Raw genomic sequence first — 17,013 nt, 5'->3', positions numbered from 1 at the left:
GAATGCTTAATGTCACTAGTTTTAACAAAAAGTAATTGGAGAGCTATGATGAGTTTCTTTTCATTGCCCCATCACTCACACTGGTGCTTGCTTCATCTGTGATTGTCTCTAATGTTTAGGCACATCAATATCTGGTAACATCACAAATGTGAGTCGTGATTCAGATGTCAGGAAACAGGTCGGAGCTACCCAAATCTTTAAATGTTTAAACAATATCAGGCTCTGTTTATTCTCGGGCCGGCAGCGATGTAAGGTGCCCAAAAAAGGGGATTATGTGACCGTCCCATATGCTCTCCAATCCTGTAAACAACACACTCCCATCTCTGGAACACGGGGTTACAGATGGAAGGTGGACAAGTTTAAATTGCAGGCCTAAAATTAATCTTTTCTTATAAACAAGTCTTACTGTATTCAAAGCAGAGCTGAGGTCAGTGCTCTGCCAGAGACACATGGATGATGCCGCTATCAGTGCCCCTATCACTTCATGCCCCAGTTGCCCAAACATGGTAAGCTCCTCTGACGCTTGCTTTACCCAGACAAAATAGCTCTTCTGTTTGCCTGTGGGCTGTTGGGTTGAGTGTGTGTGCGTTTGTGTGTGTCTGTGGGCGTGAAGACGTCTGAGAGCCGTGTCAGAATTGGGCATTCAGAAAAGGATACGTTCTTCCAGATTTGGATGGATGTATTTTCATTGCTTGGTTTCAAAATCACGAGTAAATTCAAAGCTTGCCAGCTCAGGGCTGCAGAACGGCACCGGTGCAGAGCCTGGCTGGTTCTATAGGTACAACTTACACGTGTGTCACGTGTAGGCAAACAAAAACGAAACAATTACACATTTACAGACTCTTAGTAGTTCTCTTGAGAACCACTAATCGAAACAACATGAGTGAATTAAATCATTAATCACAGAACATTAAAGCCAGGAAACAGATCGTGCTGAGTAAAGACTTTACAGCTTTATCTTCACGAGGCTGAGATTTACAGTTAGAATAATGTTTGGCACTTATTTAAACTTAATGTCAATGAATGTCATTCAAACACGCTTGTGTTTATATATGCCCCTCCCCCTGCACACAGACACAGTAGAGCAGGCACTATAGTCATCCTTATGACCTCCGACTCTGCAGTGCACCTACTCGTGTGTCCTGCACACCTGGTGAGTTTGAAGCAGATCAGATGACTAGTTGTTGAAACTGGCGAGGAAAAAAAAAGACTTCTGGATTTTTGGTATGATGAACAAGATCGTTCCCACGCTTTCCTTCTAACCAGACTCACTTTGTTATACTTTTACCAGCGTCTTTCTCCTTCATCCTTCACTTCTCTCCTCGCTTCTCGGTGCTGTGATTGTCAGCGTGCTGCATCATTGGTGAAGCCACGTGCTCTGTGTTTATCATCAGGAAGGGGAGGGAGATAGAGGGAGGGAGAGAGAGAGAGCTCTTTCTCTCTCATTTCTAGTGCGACCACAGGAAGACACACACATTCACGCACAAACACTCTGAGACGTACACTCAGCCAGTCTGTAGCAGCCTGAGGGACGGACACAGAAAACACAGCTACACCAGACTTTGCGGCCACAGAAGCTCTGAACAACACCACAGGTACCGTAAAGCTTTGTCTGCCTGGATTGTGATATTGATTCAACAGTTTCTACCTAAGTGGCAAACAGTCATTTGCAGGTGAACTCTTTGAGAAGCTTCGTGTTTTGACTCTACCCTCAGCTTTGAGCTCGGATGCAGTGAGCCTGCTTTGTGTTTGAGGACTAGAGGAGGAGGATGTTAAAATGAGGACAGGAATTTTGGCACGGTGTATGTGAATGCTGCTGCTGGAGCTTTGTGCTTTTTACTTTTCCTCTCTCTCTCTCTCTCTCTCTCTCTCACAGACACACACACACACACACATATACACACCCCTGTTTCCAGCCTCTGCATTGGTGAGAACAGGATGTCAAGAGGTTGAATTTATTGACCCCACAGGAACAAAAGTGTGACATTTAGAAAACCAGACAGGATTATTATTATGTATTAAACCCAAAGCCTTTGCATTTATATTGTATTTCCCTGGTTTACAGTTGGATTATAAAGTTGTAGTTTAAAAAAGTCTTGATGCTTTTAATAATCGTCTCATTCTGATGTGTCTGACTTTGGCAATGGCAGGGGAGGGAGCGATGCGTGCTAAAGAAAACAATGCTGGATTTGAAGGAGATTGAGTCAGCTGGATGATGAATCGACAGTAGGTGGAAGTCATAAAAGTTGATTGAATCTGGTGCAGGCTTGTGTTAGTGGTGCCCTGAAAGTGCCTGCATTTGTCTCAGTGGTCTTGGCAGGACCAGACAGATTAGAACCATCAAGCATCGGGGCATCGTGGTCAAAATAAAGTGGCTGGGTGATCGCATTTAAAAACTAAGAACCATATAAGACAACATTAATGTATATGCAGATTTTATCAGAACTCGGTGAGGTTTGCAGCGTCACACCAGCAGCAGAATGAACAGATGAACAGATTAAAGAGCATTTTTCATATCCTTGAAAAAGCAACAGTGTTGATGTCTCATTTTTATTTGCACCTCTTACATAATTTCTCTATCAGATCAGCAAATGCACTTCCCTTATCATTTTCTTGCAGTGCATCTTTTGCTATGTTCAGATTTCAAGCTACTACAAAACTTATTGACTCGTATTCTTCCTGCTGCTTCTTGAGAACATGAAACAGCCGCTGAATCCGAGCTGGCCTCCCCTTCGGGAGCGGGTCTGTTTCTCAGCTCACAGTTTATAAATAGATTTACAAAGAGCAATACGCTCCTGCTCTTGTTCATCACGAGCCACACAGCAATGCTAGCTCACACCTTATCGCCAATCCAGTTAGTCCATATTTGGCCAGAGGGGATTTTTGGGGATATAGATTTATCACATTATTCCAGAATTTTCTACAAGTATGAACAACATGAGTTAAAATCTTGCTTAATTTCCAGTGGAAGAGATGCAGTTTTGGGTTTTTCTTATAAATCATGTCAACTCCTGCTACTATGCGCCGATTAACAGCTCATAATTATCCGCAATTTTCCTGCTCCCTACATCCAACTTACTATGTATTGCACTACAACTCAAAGTAAAAAGGTCACTATCCCCTATAAAAAGCACAATAAGGGTTACTACGTGTCCAAAATGGCAATAAGATACGAGCGATCCTGCTTCCATGTTTCACCTGCTGGTTCTAACCACAAGTTCAAGCTCTGACTTTACATCTTGTGGACTTCATGAAAATCAAAGGTATTGGGAAATTTCACAGCCACGCATCTGTGCAGATGAAAAATTTAAGACAACCTGTCAGATCAACAAAGCATATGAAGTAGTAGGAAAGTCCCAATACCAAGCCCCAAGTCAGAGGAGCTTTAAAAGCTAGCAAACAGCCACTGCTTAGGAAGCTAAATGTAATTAGCACAGTTCTGACAGTTCACGACATCTGCATAGCAAACATACAATTGCACATGCATAAAGCACAGATATGAATCATTAAGGACTTAACACTGACCAGCCCATCCAGGGTTAGACTTAGTGTTGTTGATGTTATTTTTTAATTACATGCTAAATGGGGAAAATCCTTTATAAACTACAAGATGATAAATACACAGCAAATCCAGCATGTCCAAATTAACACTGTCGGATTTGATTTCAACACTATTAAAGTGTCTATATGGGTCCACACCAGAGAGTGTTAATTTAACTCTTTTTGGAGAGTTGGTACGTTAACTCTCATTTAGTGTTAAACACCAAATCTGTCTGGAGTTGATAATTTAACACTTGGTGTTAAGAGTTTATATATTAACTCTCAAAGAGTATTTTAGTTTAACTACGTAAGAGTTATCTTCTAATTCATTCTAAAAAGCGGGAATTTTACTGTTCTGAACTTCTAGAAATTTCTTTTGGAAATAAACATTTACTAAAAAGACGCAATGGTTTTTGAAAAACATTTATTCTGAACTGTGCACCACAATTTCAAAACATTTTCTGAAAGATGTAACAGTATACATGTTCTCACTTTCATTAGAATTTTGTTTATCAAAAGGTCTGACATGGTAAATGCAAATAACAGCATTCTCATCACTTATTTCTTCAATACAATATGCATGTCCTTCATTCATCACTTTGTGGAACTTCAACGCACTTCTGCTCTCCCCCATATTCCATCTTCACAAGCATATCCTGTGTGGAGATCGAATAAAAATTAGTTGAGACTAATTAATGGCACAAATAATCCAGTAAACAATTGCAGCACAGTAAAAAAAAAAGGAATCCTTTTTGAGCCATTACTTGTGTAAAGTATTTTCCCAAAAGACAAAGACACAGGCAACAGGTAATACTGAACTAAATGTAGAACCTCAACCTTTTTCATTTTTACCTAAACCGTGTGCACAAAACTCTGGAGGGATCTAAATGCTACCGTGGAACCCAGTCAGGACGTCTGCTACTGCTGTTTGCTCGTTTATTTTTTATTTTTTTATGGGCGATCGTTTTCAGGCTTCAAGTAGCACCATTATACCAACATTTCACATTCTAGACATTGTTTTAGGTGTATTTGACCAAACGTTTGACTGAAAATTCACATGCAAGCTTTTTTTTCAAGGCTGTGGTATTTGCCCGCAAACAATACCTTTCAGCTAGCTAAAACAGAATATTATGCTATCACCGAGCAACATGGCTAATGCCTTTCACACAGCTTTGTCTCAACTCCAAAGAGCCACAGAAGTAAAAGCTCATAATAATAATTGAAACAATCTTTGAAAGAATGACTTACCAAGCATGGCAAACAACTCAAATATGTAGAGCAAAATGTTCTGAAACGGCTTCACTTCAGCTTCGATTGGAGCCGTGCTGGGGGCGGAGTCTGTGAATTTACTCTGTTGGTGTCATAGCCCCTCTAGGAGTTCAGAGTTAAGAGGTCAAGAGTTAATGTTTCCATTGTAACACCTCCAGATTTGACAGAGAAACATTCATTTTTAACACTCGATTTTAACTACTATCATTTTACACCTCAGAGTTACATTAAAAGAATGTGACTCTACTTAGAGTAAAATTAACTCTACTTTTGCAAGGAGACTATTAACACCAAAAAATTTAACACTTTTGAATTTGCTGTGTAGATAGAAGTCAGATAAAAAATGGACATTGCAGTCACATGACTCTTTTAATCTTTTCAATTTGTTCACCTTGAATTCACGATCAAGGTAGGAGGTGAAGTTTTCTAACAATCTTATGAAAACCCTAAATAGGAAAAGATCTCACGTAGAATTTTCCAATTGATTTGAAACGTGCATCTACTGGGAGGCTGATGGATAGCACTGGTGATATTTTTGCTATTGTCAGCATAAACTTCAAGAGTTTTCACACCTTAAAAACCTTTTAGCCACAATTTGATCTTCATAAAGCTCTGACTAGTTCAAATCACTTTACTTTGGTCACAAGTAAATTGCTTGAAACAAAGCAAAGAGAAAAGTTTGACTTTTGGATGGGGATTACTTTATTACTTTGAATTAACAGATAAGAAATAAGATAAGATAAGATAAGATAAAACTTTAATAATCCCTCGGGTGGGTTCCTCTGGGAAATTCGGTTTCCAAAAGCACAGCACTGACAGAAGTTACAGTTACAGAATATTATATATATATATATATATACACACACACACACATATATAAATACAGAGACATATATAAATAAAATATACGAAGGGGATAAATAGAATAAATAGGAATAAAAATAAAAATACAAGTGAATTGCACATTTCAAGTATGGAGTCTATTGCACCGTTGACTATTAACAAAAGTATTGCACAAAAGGTATTGCACAGTGAGGTGAAGAGGCACTACAGCTTAGAAATAGAGTGCTGAAGTCAGAGGCTACATGTTGTGAGATTTGACAGTGTGGTTACGTGGTGATCTCCTCTCTAAAATACAAGACAAACACATGAAATCACATACTGTACTGTTGAAATTATGCTTCTAGAACATTTAACTATTTAGTAAGGAATGCTAAATGGCTAATTCCCCAACTTTAACCTCTGAGCAGAACTTAAGCTGACTGTGAGGTGCTTAGCAGTCACATCAGCTCTCAAGTTGGCTACACACTTTTATTCTGTTAAGACATTTCCTTGTACAAAACAGCAAGATTAACCTACATTTCAGATGGGGGTAACAAAACTATGCCTTAGAAGAGATGTCGGGTATGTGAAGCTTTCATTGCTCGCTTTCTTGTTCCTTCTGTTTGGAAACAACTCTTCTTGCTCTTTGGGTTCTTTGCACCACTCCATAGCCCCCATCTCCCTCCCCCCAGTGGCATTTTCAATAGCTAGACAATGAGGCTGGCACTGAGAGCGAGCCACTGCAAAAGCAAAACTGTTATTACCGTGTTTTGCATGCTGATACATTTCCCCTTTGCGTCCCCATTTGTGTTGGATCTTTGCTCTAACCCAGTAGCATCCTTGTGTCTCCTGGAAACTATATCTATATAAATTATAAAGGGTTGTTGCATGTCTTTCTGGCCACTATTAGAGGCCAGTAAAAGTCAGTTGATGTATTATTAGAAACCCCATGGCTTTTTTATTGATTTGAAAATCTGACTAATTAAATATCACTCACCTAATAACAGAAAAGTCCTTTTCTATCATTTAACCTTTACATTTTTCTCCCTAATTTTTTGTGACCATTTTCTTACTGACCTCTGTCGCCTGTCTTATTATTCCTTCTGTCTGTTCTCTGTAGCTTTGCTGCATGACCTTTCCTCTTATAACCTGTGAATTTTATTATTGCCTTTGCACCTGCAATGCACCAACGCTAGTACAGTAGTTCTTGTCTCTTGTATTTTTATACCTGCTGCTAGATGGGGCCTGGATTGTTTTGGAACTTCCCTCCCAAGGCTGGCTGCACGGTTCCACAAAGCCTCCTGCAGACCATGTACGTAGGATCGTAAAGCCACTGTACCTACCTACCTACATAACCTACCATACTGTACCACATAGGTCTCTCCTTTATCCAACCCGAGTGGATATACATCTATGGCATTCTCTGTCCATTCGCCCCATTCTGTCAATCAGTCAGACCAGTGTTTCAAGCATTCATTCTGCAGCAGCCAGCAAATGCCCATAAATCCAATCAAAAATCATAATTCTGTTGTTAAACAAACATGCATTTGACAGGAGCAGTCCATCTGCCATATATATATATATATATATATATATATATATATATATATATATATATATATATATATATATATATATATATATATATACATTTTTTTAACTTTTATTTTATTTTTTTTAACTTTTTTTTTTAAGAAGAAAAAAACCACACAACAGATACTGGAACAGATACTAGGAATTAGGCCGGGAATAACGCCAGACTCTTGAATTGAAAATTCTCTCTACAACCGTTGGCAAAAACCTCATCCAGGTGACACACCGCGTGGTATGAGCCTCTTCCAGCGTGTGCAGTTTGCTCATCCTTCAGACTCTTCATCGCTTTAATATGCATATTTTTAAATGCATCACTCTATTTAATTCTGACTGTATAGAAAACACCTGAACAGTTTAAATTCAACCTGTAGCTGGGCTTTTGCTAAGCTCGTGCTTACAGGATGCTAATACTACTGTTTTAAATGACAGTGAATGATTTCCTATATACCATTATTTGTTATCTTACCACTGAATTCCCATACTGTTTTACATCCCATATTATTGTATCCTAGTTCTTATATGTAGGCTTGATATTTGGATTATATCATAAATTCTAAATAAAGAATCATAAATCAGTACAGAGATGTACGTAGGAATGCACTAATAGCTATGAACTTCTTCTTAAAGGCTGCTGTTGTTTAAGGATTGTAGTTTAACAGATTAGCAGCTTTTAGAAAACTTGGGTTGTACGTATTAACAGTTATTTATTTTGATGCTTGATAAGGAATCTTGGCTCTAAATAAATACACAATCCCAAAAATGTGGTGAAAAAACAAACAAACAAACACACAAGATGCTGGATTTCACCTTTCATAACATCAGCTGAAATTTGCTTGTACAGCTGATCCTAGCCTGGTCACTTTTGTCTTGTGTTTGGGCCTAACTGATTCAGTTTAATGTGATTAAATACTCCCGTCAGTTTTGTTGGTTCACACAACAATCCTTTGCACATTCATATTTCTGTAAAGTTTCAGTTCCATGTTGGAGTCTATGAGGCCTGACTGGAGATGAATCTTTCTCCAAACTGCTAATGTCACTAAAGCATATCAGCATGCCCCGTCATCGCACACATTGTTTTGTTTTTTCCCCTCGGTGTGTGTGTTATGTTTTGCTGTCACCCATTAATTTTGAAATGCCAGCCCTGGTGCTGACTATCCTGTGTGACTGACTCATTGTTGATGGAACTCCATGTTCCACACATCTCTGCATGCATATTAATGCCTCTTTGTTGCAGAGCTTCACCGTGTGCTCAAAATATAGTTTGCAAACAAAACCGAGTATGCTTCTAAGGAATATCCCTTTAATGTCAAATGATTCAAAGCTGTATCACCTCACGGTAACTGCAGGATTAGTTGAGTATTCTGTCTTGTGAACAACTGAAAAACCTTTTATTGAGAATATAGTACAAGGAGAAGCTTCATACAGTGAAAGTAAGTACATCTACATACAGCTAGAAACCTGTGGACTTGAATGAAGTACACTTGTAGGAACAATAATAGCACTTTTTCAACATAACAATCAGAATAAAATGAGTAAATGTTGCGATTTATCTTTTTTTTAATCTATTTTGCTGATATTTTTTATTCAAGAGCTACAATCATTAAATTAGCTAATGTATCTCATCAAACTATACTTCCCATTAATAGATTTTATTAGCTCAAAAATACATACGGATGAACACTGGTGGACTAAAAATGAATGGAAAAACAGCAGATGTATAGAATAAGTTTTCAGCAGCGATCACACCTTTTAAGCCCTGAAAATTTGATGCATGTCCTGTACTTAAGATGTTAAGAGGGCTCAAGCATGTTCGTAAAGTATCTAATTTCCCATGTATTTCTGGAAAATATTGGAAAATATTTATAGAACGGTACAATTTTCAGTTGAATTTATTAAATATACAAGAAGTATTATACAAAAAAAAAAAATCAGCTGATTCCGAGAAGTGCAGGAGGAGGCACTGACGAGTGCCTTTCATGGAGTGTAAGAGCGATAATATGAGGCTGCATTGCTGGAAATGGTGCTAACCATTTATAGACGTATCAAAAGTGCCTGTGGCTATATTGAAAAACTGGCTGAGAAGATGAATCCCAGTGTCCAGAAGCTTGGCAGCAGAGGAATATTCCAGCATGAGAGCAAACCCAAGAAAAAAGAGTTTTCTAAAGAAGCAAAAGTGACGACTGTGAGCTGGCTGAGCATGTTTTACCGAAGAAAGGAAGAATTCCTACTGTGTGACCTTTAATGTCACACAAGAACAAACACCAGAGACATTAAATTAGACAGACATGCCTCTCAATGCACCATGAATTAAAATCTATGGCAGAACTCTGTAACAGCAAACATGTTGTTCCAAAGGAAAAATGTGCCTTTTTAATGCCATTTTGAGACAAAGTCAGCAAACAGATTTGTCTGGTGATTCTATGCATGTAGTCTTTATGTTCCTTTGAAATGAATTAAAATAATTGTCATTTATTTTATTTGTAATCACTGCCCAAATACTCAAAGAGATCCTTCAAAATAGAGCCTAGGAGCTGAGATTTGCTTCTAGAAGGATTTCTTCTTGGAGGCAAGCAGTTACTGTGACAAGTTTGAAACATTTGATACCAAAGCAACATCACTCTGGGGTTTACTCACTTTTCCTCCTGACTGTAAGTCATCTTTTGTAAAGAGCAAAATTTGTGGGTTTTACGCTGCAGTATAAAACACAGAATGTTCATGGTGTATTAGAGTAAAAATGATCCGATCGATAAGAGAATGCTGCTGCTTACATACTGGCTATTGAATGCCAGCTCTGTGCTACTCTGTGGTCACTAATGGAGGGCATATATTAAAAATGGAGGCTGGCACAGCACAAGCAACAGCTTCATATAATATGCAGAAACATGACTTTGCCCTCAGGTTCAGATGTAAATCAGTAGAAAACTGGACACACCTCTCATCAGAAAAGCAGCAGGAGAAGTACGGAAATAGCGATGTGATCATTTCTTGATTACTGATTAAGCGTTAAGTGTTGGGTTATTTGTCTAGAATGAAAATAGCATCCTGACATATCAGGAAAATAATCCATCAAGCTAAAAATAAAACATGTGGCGTGTTTCTCTTGCACCTCCTCATATTTCCCTCAAATGGCTGTCAAGCAGCAACAAGAGGACAATTCAGTCTTCAGTTATTAACGCTACAATGTTACAGAACGAAAATGTGAATGTAGAAATATATTATTGAATATGCAACCTTTTTGTCATTAAAAATATGAGAAATGCATTGTTTAAATATATTTCTACATTTCTGTGCATTCTTTTTTATTTGGACGGTCTCTATCTCTCTACATATCTCCATGCACACTGCTCAAAAAAGTGAATCTGGACCAGAGCATCACTGAGCTCCTGAACACCTTCAGGTGCAACCTGGAATGATTGGATCAAAAGATGGATTGAACAATAATGTCCCACTGGTGTTCGATTGGCTTTAGGTCAGGCGAGCGTGGGGGGAGGTATCAATTCCTTCATCCTCCAGGAGCTGCCTCATACTCTGGCAACATGAGGCTGGGATTGTCATGCACCCAGAGTAACTCAGCACCCTCTGTGCCAGCGTAGGGTCTGACACTGGGTCCAGTGATTTCATCTTGATATCTACCTGGCCTCTAGGGGCCTGTGAGTCCCTCTGTGGACTGTCTACAGGAATCTCCTCTGTGCTCTCGAAACTCTGCTGGGTGACAGAGCAAACCTTCTGGCAGTGGAAAGTTTTGATGTGGCATCCTGGAAGAGTGGACTACCTGTTGCACAGGTAGTTTGTATACCCTAACCCAGAGGTGTCCAAGTCCAGGCCTAAAGGGCTGGTATCCTGCAGGTTTTAGATCTCACCCTGGGTCAACAGACCTGAATCAAATGATTAGTTCATTACCAGGCCTCGAGGGCCGGTGTTCTGCAAGTTTTAGATGTGTCCTTGATCCAACACAGCTGATTTAAATGGCTCAACATGTCTTGAAGTTCTCCAGAGGCCTGGTAATGAACTAATTGGACACCCCTGCCCTAACTAAATACAAGACCAGTGAAACAACAGTCAGACAAGATGAGGAGGTAAACATGTTAGTGGCCTCCACCTGTAAATTTCATGTTTTTGCTGGTTGTCTCATTGCTGCCCCTCTAGTTCACCTGTTTTTATTTAATTTAAGATCAAAACAGCTGAACATGATTAACAACCCTCTCTGTTATGTAACTGATAGGATCAATACCTCAGAGGCTTCACTGACTTGATGCTATAGCCTGACTAAAAGATATTCCTTTAATTTTTTTGAGCAGTGTATTTATTCCAGTATCAGTGGGCGTATGGTTCTACACTCAGTCTAAAGCAGGACCGGTCAGCTTAATGAGCAACAAATCGACACAACACAGACAAATGACGACACATCAGAGCACATTAAGTCCACACAACAACACGTGTATTAGGGCGATTGTGGCTTAAAGTGTTGGCAGTTTGTCTTGTAACCGGAAGGTTGTTGGTTCGAGCCCTGGCTCGGACAGTCTCGGTCATTGCGTTCTTGGGCAAGGCACTTCGCCTACTGGTGATGGCCAGAGGGGCTGATGGCGCAATATGGCAGCCTGCCATGTCAGTCTGCCCCAGGGCAGCTGTAGCTCACCTCCACCAGTATGCGAGAGTGAATAGTGGAATTGTAAAGCACTTTGAGGGTCTCGAAAAGCGCTATATAAATGCAGCCTATTAAATTGTTAGTGTTACCCAAGTCTTTAAATAATAGGCATGTACAACACTTCTAAGACTTTTATGTTTATGTAACTCTAAAATGATCTAAACATCTGAACATTAAATAGATTTAAATGTGACAAATATTGACAATTTAGCTCAAAATTTCCATCTCAATGCCTGTTTGGTGTAACACCTCCAGTCTCAGTGAGGTATAAAATGCAGGGCCAATCACTGCTGTTGGGGTTGTGGGTTATGGCCTGTCTTGCAGTGGTAGTGGCATTAAACCCATGCGTCTGTGGAGGAAGTGACTGCGGCTTGCTCAGGAAACCATTCATCCCTTCACCGTGGGTCATTGGGCTTCGCTTCTTGACATCGGGTTCTCCGTTCGGTTCAGGAAAGAATCCACCGACCGCTCCCCTCCCCCATCAGTGTACTGCTGGTGACCACACGCTGTCTGCCCGCCTGTCCTGCTGGCGCTCGTCCTACAGCGCCGTGGGCGGACCATAGAAACACAATCACTAGAAGGGACATTTGGTTGCATTTTTCAGCGCCACTGCCGGACGATCCAACTGTGCCATTCAGCATGAGCCAAATAAATTCAAGTCATGACGTGTGAATGTCGGTGACTAAAATACAGTGGATGATGATAGTGCTGGGCTGTTAGCAGGTTCTAAAAGTTCAGTTCTGCAGCATCATGACATAACTGCGAGGAGGATGAGACGCTTGCAATGTGAAGGAAATATTTTTTAGAAGAAGCCCCAGAAGAGCAAACGATGCAGAGCCACACTCAGTGAAAACCTTGAATTACGTCAGTCTCTTCATATAAGTTACACAAACAACTCTGGCAGCATTTTACAAGTCCTAGAACCTTTCTGTTTGGGGGAATTGTCACGCTGGAAAAAGAGAGGATTTTTTTTATCCAACACCAAAAGAACACAATGAAAAACAGCCCGGGGCCTTTATTCCTCATTCACCGTGAACACCTGCCGCTGTGCATTCACGTAAAACTCCTGAGGCAGTGTCCCATCATCAGTGTCCATCAAAGTTTGCAGGTAAAGAAAGCAACGCATCACTGTCTGGGGAAATGTTTCCATAGCCTGCAGCGGGTCTCGCGCTGCAATGTGGCTCAGCAGTTACACAGAAAACTCTTGTCTCGATGCATGCTGAGTCATCCCGGTATGAAAATCCCAGAAAGCTTCCTTCATCACACTGTAGCATTTTTATTGGGAGAAATACAAAGTGACTTCTTCAGTCTCAGACCAAATGTTCCTCCCACTGAAAATGCCACATCCAGGTGAACAGAGAAGGAAATTATAAACCACAGGACAAATCATTAAAACTAGGAAGTTCACAGATGTTCTACTGATGTTTTATGTTTTTCCTTTTCAATTCACTTCAATTCAATTTTATTTATATAAAAAAAACAGTCCTTCATGCATGTTCTCCTCAGCCTCTGACTTTGCAAAGACATGAAAACAGCAAAATCAGCAAACACTGAGAAGCGAGCTGTAAGACTTTAGTATTCAACACCTACGAGCTTTGGTTCAGTGTGAAGAGCTGCTCGCCCTTGGGCTGTTGTCCCTTTGGGAGTCTTTGTTTAAAACTTGTAGCAGTATAATGTTATTATTTAGGTCATGATTTTACACAGTGGTGGAGAATAACAGCTACAGGCAGCCGTATGTGTTGCCTCAGCTTTTTTTTTTATTGCAGCTGTTCGACATCAGTTCAAGTTATCTTATTCAACTTTCTGCAAACTTGCTGAGTAAAGTTGCAGCTGTGAACACACCCCTGTGTGTGTGAAACAAGGTGATGATCAAAAACAAAATGTTTACTCAGCCAAAACTGCTGGAAGGAAAAGCTAAGGAGGACCCGGTACAGTGCCTCTGAACATGTCGTCGGTTCCATTACGGGGGAATTAATGAGGTGAATAACTGTATGTGCTGTGGGACTCAAGTGGGTTTCACTTTAATCACTGATCACACTTCAGGCAGTGCCAGCTCCTCATCCACCCAAGAAACTCCTTCAAAGCTGGGATCACATATCAGAATGTACATCAGTGTGGCATTTACTTAAGTTATGCGTAAAAATGATGGCATGCAGACAAAGTCAAAGTCTTGCATCCCTCAACTGATGAATAATAATGTCAGCTCTTAGATTGAGATGAATCAGAGATAAAGCTCATTCTCCTTCCCAGGCTGTGAATCTCATCACTTCCTGCAAATAGAAACTGAGAATTAATGGGTAAACATCCTGAATGGTGATTGCTGGAGGAGTTGAAACAGCAGGGCAGCAACAGTGCAGACATGTCACAGGGACGTGGTCACCAAAGTAGGAGGCTGAGTTCAGTGCATGACCTGAAAAGAGTGAAGCATGACACAGTGCAGCTCGAGTTGCCCATGCAAATGTACTGAGACATTCACCAGGGGGAAAAATACAACACGAAGTTAAATTGGTCTCGAACTGAATTCTGGTGCGAGCTGAAGATACTTTAGAGACGCTTAAATTTGTCTTCTGAAAGCTGCCAATAACCGGAGTGTTTCGTCCTCTTTGCAAATCTAAACTAATGTAAGCATTATCATTTCACTGTTGCGGTAAGTCCAGCTCTCGGGAGCATGACCCTGTCACACCCTGACTCTGACGTTCCCGCTGAGAGATGAGGTGAAAATAGAGCTCTGAGCGAATGTGCTGTCAAACGTGTGAGCTCACCACTGTGCGGCCGGACCCTCCTTACATCCTCTATGCTGGTTTTCCATTTTAAATTCACCCTGTCTGATTCAGGTCACATTACGTTCTGAATATCCTGAGTATGAATGCACTTTACTTATTGTCTCTAAGCTGCTTTTCTGACTCCAGAGTGAAGCATTTTTTGCAGACGCAAAGCTTTCATCTGATTTCTCTGACGAGGAAACTTTTTCTGCCAGAACAGAAAGTGCCGCTGTGTGTTTGTCTGGAGCCGATAGCTGATATTTAATATTTAATCTTCCACTCCTACATTGATAGCTTGGCTCTGAGGTAGCTTCTCAGCCATCTCCAGACATTCAGCAGCTATAAATATTTAAAAGTCTCATTTCAAATAGTGGAAATAGCTCTGTTACTAATTGTGAGTTAAAAACTGTTTTAAGAAATGTTGAGATTTTTTTTTCTTTGCATTAAAAAGGAAGAAGATGCATGTGAAGGTGTGTTTCTCCACCCACAAGCCAACAGCATAGGTAATGGAGATGAAAGAGATGTTGTGAGTTGTAGGAGTGAATGCTGGGTTGTGTCAGCAAGGATTAACATCTGCTGGAAGCTCCTTTAGGAATTGCATCTACTTAGCTCAATATCATAAAAAAGACAAGATCAAGTGAACAAGGGATGAAACAAGGCAGCAGATACAGGACGAGATAGATGGCTGTTCGGGGACAGGGCTGTGCTGCTGTTTAACATTTTAAGTGGCTTCATTTCAAAATCTGAGACATGTTTAAGCATTTTGATAAATGACATACCAGTTAATCTGCCCCAGAGAGGTTTTTGGAATCAGGTAGTGAAGCAGTCGACAGTGTACTAATGCTCACATTCACTGAAGAACAAGGGATGGAAGATCCGGTGGAGCAAAGCTCAGTGAAGGTGACTTAAAGCAGAACACCAGGAACGAGACTTTTATTGATTCTAAGCTTAAAACAACTTGTTTTGTATCAGGACTGAAACACAGCTATACCATCTTTTTCTTCTTAAGCAGGCTGCCATTAGCAATGCTCCCACAGGCTCCTGATAGCTAGTTCTGGTACAGTGCCATGCAAAAGTGTACACAAGCCTGTTTTATATCAGGCTTTAAAAATGCTTTTTAATGTTTTAATTTTAACATTTTAACAAACTGAACTGCAAATTAATCTACTGACATATAAAAAATTATTTTCTCCTAATTTATTTCTGCAAAAATCGACCACAAAGCCTCGTTTTTAGCACTGCTAACAAAATCTCCTGTGCTTTTCAGTCCTCATTGCTTTTAAAATGTTCAGTATAGAATATAAAACAGATGAAAATCCAGAGAATTTCATTAAATTCAAGCATAAATGGCTAACCAGCAATGTTCAGTAACACCCTGTGACTTATATCCTCAAAAAGTCTAAATATGCCACAAAACCCTAATTTAAACCTTGGCTGACATGGTTTAAATTTAAGGCAGTCAAAGTTAAACTGAAGCTTAGTGTTTGAGAGCAAGGAAGCTTAAGTCTATTCAGTTCATCATTAATTCCAGAGATACTTGTCAAATGTAAATAAATTCATAAATATTGGACAGATTTGAAGTTTTACAGATCTAAAAGTGAATAAATTCATCCTTGAGTCTAAGTGAAACTTTGTGCCAATCGAAGTCCTTCGGAAGTCCTAGAGATATTTCTTTCGCAAGAATGGGATATTTGGCAGAGTCAAAATGCAGCAGCTAGTTATGTGATGCTCAGTGTGCTCATATTGAGGCTAGACAGGAAGCGGAACATCAGTTCTGTGAGGATTCTTGTTGGCAGTTACAGAATCACAGCAGAGCTCCTTTTGGACATATTTCATCCCTGACTTCCACCTTTGTGACTGAGCGTCCTCATTTATTAGCAAACATTTTTTCTTCAAACTATTTAAATTTTTTCCTCCTATATCTATCTGTCTATCTATAGATAGATGTGTGTGATCACAGTGAAAAAGGAGAAGGGTTAGAGACCCACATCCATATCCTTTGGTGGGCAGTGTGGCAGCCATATGTCTAATTAATACACTCGAGCAGAGTCGGTAACCTTGTATCCTCCGTGCAGGAGAGGAAGCTGAGCCTCAGCACTTTTGCTCAAAGTGTTGGAATCAGTGACCGAAAAGCCTTTAGGGCACGTTGAGCAGACTATAGCACTACAAGGCGGGGAGTACATATAATGTGACACTTGCACATCACACCAGTGTTTCTGCCTCACTGCTTTTTATTAAAGGGGCTTCTGCTGGTTTATGTTGGCCTTGTAAACATTTAAACATGGTTTTTGTGACACTATGTCGTCATATTTGTCCCTCTGCTGTCCTGTGCTGTCCCACTTTCCAAGCATCGATTGAGCGAGTGTCCGTCAGATCAGATGG

General features: G+C 40.0%; 1 protein-coding gene and 1 long non-coding RNA gene across 4 annotated transcripts in view; one reads left to right on the top strand and one right to left on the bottom strand.

Moving 5' to 3' along the window:
* The first annotated feature begins 1,466 nt into the window (after positions 1–1,466).
* Positions 1,467–17,013, top strand: part of ndrg4 (NDRG family member 4) — a 69,808-nt gene continuing 54,261 nt past the window's right edge. For 2 of the 3 annotated variants that reach the window (XM_085414888.1, XM_085414887.1), the window contains exon 1: positions 1,467–1,595. The gene's annotated coding sequence lies outside the window, so the exon portion shown is untranslated. The remainder of the gene's footprint in view (positions 1,596–17,013) is intronic. The other variant, XM_085414890.1, reaches the window with a different exon arrangement.
* LOC146666762 (uncharacterized) lies at positions 3,950–5,122 on the bottom strand. Its single transcript, XR_014912462.1, has 2 exons — positions 4,789–5,122; positions 3,950–4,196 (listed from the first exon to the last, which is right to left on the bottom strand). It is a non-coding gene; the product is annotated as an uncharacterized LOC146666762 (long non-coding RNA).

This window comes from Rhamphochromis longiceps, linkage group LG7 (assembly GCF_057381845.1).
Source record: "Rhamphochromis longiceps isolate RC_006_pf linkage group LG7, R_longiceps_female_GT1.1, whole genome shotgun sequence".
NCBI classification, from domain to species: Eukaryota; Metazoa; Chordata; class Actinopteri; order Cichliformes; family Cichlidae; genus Rhamphochromis; species Rhamphochromis longiceps.
Note: the sequence above shows the minus strand (reverse complement) of the source record. Positions and strands in the feature narration are given on the sequence as shown.